We start from the raw sequence: 5,391 nt of genomic DNA on the forward strand, positions 1-5,391 counted from the left end.
TTGAGAAAATAAATTATAGGGGGCAAGAAGGAAATGAGTTGAGTGGGCGGGGCCTCTCCACTGCCCCGGGGGAATGGGTGTTGTGACTGACAGCAGAGTGAAGGGGAGGATACAGGGGCTGTGTAGGTAGTTCAAAGGGGAAGATAAGACATGGTAGTGAGAAGGTGAAGGGGTAGGGGTTGCTGTTTAGGGCCACATTTGCTGACACTTAAATTGCAAAATACAGCCTTCAGCTGTCGGTGGCTTATTTCCATGCCATGCCCGAAAAAAGAGAAGCAGCAACAGAAAGACAACAGAGACGGGTGCCGGAGATCACACACTCCGATTTACCCGGTGCAATGCTACCAGTGAATCGGCCCTTCTGTGATTACATTTTTTTTTCATTAGTGAAGGCTCAGCCTGACACCTCGTCTGGGCAATAGTTGTCCGGGTCCAGCTGTGAGCACCCGCGGGCGGGACTGAAGGGACAGCGCAGGCGCTGCCAGCACCACAGAATGGACCCTGTTAGTTCACTAATTTACATCCTGCAAAGATTTATACTGAAATCACAAAAGTAATAAATACGAATTTAAATGGTCATTAAACACAGTTTATTCGCTAATCTTTGTTTCTTTGAATTGTAATAAAGTAAAGATTTTAAATATTTAAAAGATGAGGCGGGCGTTCTCTTTAGATGGTTCGCTGGGTCCTAGCGCTGGAAAGGGCGCCAAGCTCCGATGCTAAGCGGGTGAGTGCGCGGGACCAGCCCGAGCCCCAAGCAACAGACCCCGAGTCAGCGAGCCCCGGCGGTGCGGCCACAGGGTGCGGGAGCAGTGCGGATCCTGGAGCGAGTCCGAGTCGGCGAACGGTGTGCACGCGGGGCTCGGGCCGTCAGTCACCAACTGAAAGAAAGAAGGGGGGAGGAAGGAGAGGGGGGAGGGTGAGAGGGTGGTGGAGGAGGGGGTGAGAGGGTGGTGGAGGAGGAGGAGGAAGGGAGGAGGAGAGGGAGGAGGAGAGAGGGGGGAGGAGGAGGGGGGGTGAGAGGGTGGTGGAGGAGGGAGGAGGAGGAAGGGAGGAGGAGAGGGGGGGTGAGAGGGTGGTGGAGGAGGGGGTGAGTGAGGGGGTGAGAGGGGGGGGTGAGTGAGGGGGTGAGTGAGAGGGGGGGGTGAGTGAGGGGGTGAGAGGGGGGGGTGAGAGAGGGGGGGGTGAGAGAGTGAGGGGGTGAGAGGGGGGGGTGAGTGAGGGGGTGAGAGAGGGGGGGGTGAGAGAGGAGGGGGTGAGAGAGGGGGGTGAGTGAGGGGGTGAGAGAGGGGGGGGTGAGTGAGGGGGTGAGAGAGGGGGGGTGAGAGAGGAGGGGGGGGTGAGTGAGGGGAGGGGGTGAGAGGAGGGGGGGGTGAGAGGAGGGGGGGGTGAGTGAGGGGAGGGGGTGAGAGGGGGGTGAGTGAGTGAGGGGGTGAGTGAGTGAGGGGGTGAGTGAGTGAGGGGGTGAGGGGGGGGGGGTGAGAGAGGAGGGGGTGGAGGAGGGGGTGAGGGGGGGGTGAGTGAGGGGGTGAGGGGGGGGGTGAGTGAGGGGGTGAGAGGGGGGGTGAGTGAGGGGGTGAGAGAGAGGGGGGGGGTGAGAGAGGGGGGGTGAGAGAGGGGGGGTGAGTGAGGGGGTGAGAGGGGGGGGTGAGAGAGGGGGGGGGTGAGTGAGGGGGGGGTGAGTGAGGGGGTGAGAGGGGGGGGGTGAGTGAGGGGGTGAGAGGGGGGGGGTGAGTGAGGGGGTGGAGGGGGGGGTGAGTGAGGGGGTGGAGGGGGGGGTGAGTGAGGGGGTGGAGGGGGGGGTGAGTGAGGGGGTGGGGGGGGGTGAGTGAGGGGGGTGGAGGAGGGGGTGGAGGAGGGGGTGAGTGAGGGGGGTGGAGGAGGGGGTGAGAGAGGGGGGGTGGAGGAGGGGGTGAGAGAGGGGGGGTGGAGGAGGGGGTGAGTGAGGGGCGGTGGAGGAGGGGGTGAGTGAGGGGGGGTGGAGGAGGGGGTGAGTGAGGGGGGGTGGAGGAGGGGGTGAGAGAGGGGGGGGTGAGTGGGGGTGGAGGAGGGGGTGAGTGTGGGGGTGAGTGTGGGGGTGAGTGGGGGTGGAGGAGGGGGTGAGTGTGGGGGTGGAGGAGGGGGTGAGTGAGGGGGTGGAGGAGGGGGTGAGTGTGGGGGTGGAGGAGGGGGTGAGTGAGGGGGTGGAGGAGGGGGTGAGTGAGAGGGGGTGAGTGAGGGGGGGTGGAGGAGGGGGTGAGTGAGGGGGGGTGGAGGAGGGGGTGAGTGAGGGGGGGTGGAGGAGGGGGGGTGGAGGAGGGGGTGAGTGTGGGGGTGGAGGAGGGGGTGAGTGAGGGGGTGGAGGAGGGGGTGTGAGGGGGTGGAGGAGGGGGTGAGTGAGGGGGGGTGGAGGAGGGGGTGAGTGAGGGGCGGGTGGAGGAGGGGGTGAGGGGAGGGGGGGTGGAGGAGGGGGTGAGGGGAGGGGGGGTGGAGGAGGGGGTGAGGGGAGGGGGGGGTGGAGGAGGGGGTGAGTGAGGGGGGGTGGAGGAGGGGGTGAGTGAGGGGCGGGTGGAGGAGGGGGTGAGGGGAGGGGGGGTGGAGGAGGGGGTGAGGGGAGGGGGGGTGGAGGAGGGGGTGGGTGGAGGGGGGGGTGAGTGAGGGGGGGGTGAGTGAGGGGGGGTGGAGGAGGGGGTGAGTGAGGGGGGGTGGAGGAGGGGGTGAAGGAGGGGGGGTGGAGGAGGGGGTGAGTGTGGGGGTGGAGGAGGGGGTGAGTGAGGGGGTGGAGGAGGGGGTGAGTGAGGGGGTGGAGGAGGGGGTGAGTGAGGGGGGGTGGAGGAGGGGGTGAGTGAGGGGCGGGTGGAGGAGGGGGTGAGGGGAGGGGGGGTGGAGGAGGGGGTGAGGGGAGGGGGGGTGGAGGAGGGGGTGAGGGGAGGGGGGGTGGAGGAGGGGGTGAGTGAGGGGGGGTGGAGGAGGGGGTGAGTGAGGGGGGGTGGAGGAGGGGGTGGGTGAGGGGGGGTGGAGGAGGGGGTGAGTGAGGGGGGGTGGAGGAGGGGGTGAGTGAAGGAGGGGGTGAGTGTGGGGGTGGAGGAGGGGGTGAGTGAGGGGGTGGAGGAGGGGGTGAGTGAGGGGGTGGAGGAGGGGGTGAGTGAGGGGGTGGAGGAGGGGGTGAGTGAGGGGGTGGAGGAGGGGGTGAGTGAGGGGGGGTGGAGGAGGGGGCGGGTGGAGGAGGGGGTGAGGGGAGGGGGGGTGGAGGAGGGGGTGAGGGGAGGGGGGGTGGAGGAGGGGGTGAGGGGAGGGGGGGTGGAGGAGGGGGTGAGTGAGGGGGGGTGGAGGAGGGGGTGAGTGAGGGGGGGTGGAGGAGGGGGTGAGTGAGGGGGGGTGGAGGAGGGGGTGAGTGAGGGGGGGGTGAGTGAGGGGGGGTGGAGGAGGGGGTGAGTGAGGGGGGGTGGAGGAGGGGGTGAGGGAGGGGGGGTGGAGGAGGGGGTGAGGGGAGGGGGGGTGGAGGAGGGGGTGAGTGAGGGGGGGTGGAGGAGGGGGTGAGTGAGGGGGGGGTGGAGGAGGGGGTGAGTGAGGGGGGGGTGAGGTGAGGGGGGGTGGAGGAGGGGGTGAGTGAGGGGGGGTGGAGGAGGGGGTGAGGAGGGGGTGAGGTGGGGGGTGGAGGGGGTGTGGGAGGGGGTGGAGGAGGGGGTGAGTGAGGGGGGTGAGGAGGGGGGTGAGGGGGGGTGGAGGGGGTGAGGAGGGGGGGTGGAGGAGGGGGTGAGTGAGGGGGGGGTGGAGGAGGGGGTGAGGGAGGGGGGGTGGAGGAGGGGGTGAGTGAGGGGGGTGGAGGAGGGGGTGAGTGAGGGGGGGTGGAGGAGGGGGTGAGTGAGGGGGGGGTGGAGGAGGGGGTGAGTGAGGGGGGGGTGGAGGAGGGGGTGAGTGAGGGGGGGGGGTGGAGGAGGGGGTGAGTGAGGGGGGTGGAGGTGGAGGAGGGGGGGTGGAGGAGGGGGGGTGGAGGGAGGGGGGGGGTGAGGAGGGGGTGAGTGAGGGGGGGTGGAGGGGGTGAGTGAGGGGGGGGTGGAGGAGGGGGTGAGTGAGGGGGGGGGTGGAGGGGGGTGAGTGAGGGGGTGAGGGGGGTGGAGGAGGGGGTGAGTGAGGGGGGGGTGGAGGAGGGGGTGAGTGAGGGGGGGTGGAGGGGGTGAGTGAGGGGGGGTGGAGGAGGGGGTGAGTGAGGGGGGGTGGAGGAGGGGGTGAGTGAGGGGGGGTGGAGGAGGGGGTGAGTGAGGGGGGGTGGAGGAGGGGGTGAGTGAGGGGGGGGGGTGAGTGGGGGGGTGAGTGAGGGGGGTGGAGGAGGGGGTGAGTGAGGGGGGTGGAGGAGGGGGTGAGTGAGGGGGGGTGGAGGAGGGGGGGGTGAGGGGGGTGGTGAGGGGGGGTGGTGAGGGGGGGTGGAGGAGGGGGGTGAGTGAGGGGGGTGGAGGAGGGGGTGGTGAGGGGGGGTGGTGAGGGGGTGGGGGTGGAGGAGGGGGTGAGTGAGGGGGGTGGAGGAGGGGGGTGAGTGAGGGGGGTGGAGGAGGGGGTGAGTGAGGGGGGTGGAGGAGGGGGGTGGAGTGAGGGGGGGTGGAGGAGGGGGGTGAGTGAGGGGGGGTGGAGGGGGGTGGGGGGGTGAGTGAGGGGGGGTGGAGGAGGGGGGTGAGTGAGGGGGTGGAGGAGGGGGTGAGTGAGGGGGGGTGGAGGAGGGGGTGAGTGAGGGGGGTGGAGGGGGGGTGAGGGGGGGGGTGGAGGAGGGGGTGGTGAGGGGGGGTGGGAGGGTGGGGGGGTGTGGGGGTGGAGGGGGGGTGGTGGAGGGGTGAGTGAGGGGGGGGGTGAGGAGGGGGTGGTGAGGGGGGGGTGGAGGAGGGGTGGTGAGGGGGGGTGGAGGGGGGGTGGAGGAGGGGGTGAGTGAGGGGGGGGGTGGAGGAGGGGGTGAGTGAGGGGGGGGTGGAGGAGGGGGTGAGTGAGGGGGGGGTGGAGGAGGGGGTGAGTGAGGGGGGGGTGGAGGGGGGTGAGTGAGGGGGGGTGGAGGAGGGGGTGGTGAGGAGGGGGGGGTGGAGGAGGGGGTGAGTGAGGGGGGGGGTGGGGTGAGGAGGGGGGGTGGTGGGGGGGGGTGGAGGAGGGGGTGAGTGGGGGGGGGTGGAGGGGGTGAGTGAGGGGGGGGTGGAGGAGGGGGGTGTGGAGGGGGGGTGGAGGAGGGGGGGTGAGGGTGGGGGGGGGAGGGGGGGTGAGTGAGGGGGGGTGGAGGGGGTGAGTGAGGGGGGGTGAGGAGGGGGTGGTGAGGGGGGGTGGAGGGGGGGTGGTGGAGGGGGGGTGAGTGGGGGGGTGGAGGAGGGGGGGTGGTGGAGGGGGGGTGGAGTGAGGGGGGGTGGAGGAGGGGGGTGAGTGAGGGGGGGGGTGGAG

The 5,391-nt window shown here is 70.1% G+C and overlaps 1 protein-coding gene across 3 annotated transcripts in view; it reads left to right on the forward strand.

The window, feature by feature from the left end:
* Positions 1-631: 631 nt before the first annotated feature.
* The window catches only part of usp1 (ubiquitin specific peptidase 1), a 171,275-nt gene continuing 166,515 nt past the window's right edge, over positions 632-5,391 (forward strand). The window contains exon 1 of one of the 3 annotated variants that reach the window (XM_085982679.1): positions 632-727. The gene's annotated coding sequence lies outside the window, so the exon portion shown is untranslated. The other 2 variants (XM_085982677.1, XM_085982676.1) reach the window with 2 other exon arrangements.

The sequence above is a fragment of the Somniosus microcephalus genome, chromosome 3 (assembly GCF_052327205.1).
Source record: "Somniosus microcephalus isolate GS21.2 chromosome 3, FLI_Smic_1.0, whole genome shotgun sequence".
NCBI lineage: Eukaryota > Metazoa > Chordata > Chondrichthyes > Squaliformes > Somniosidae > Somniosus > Somniosus microcephalus.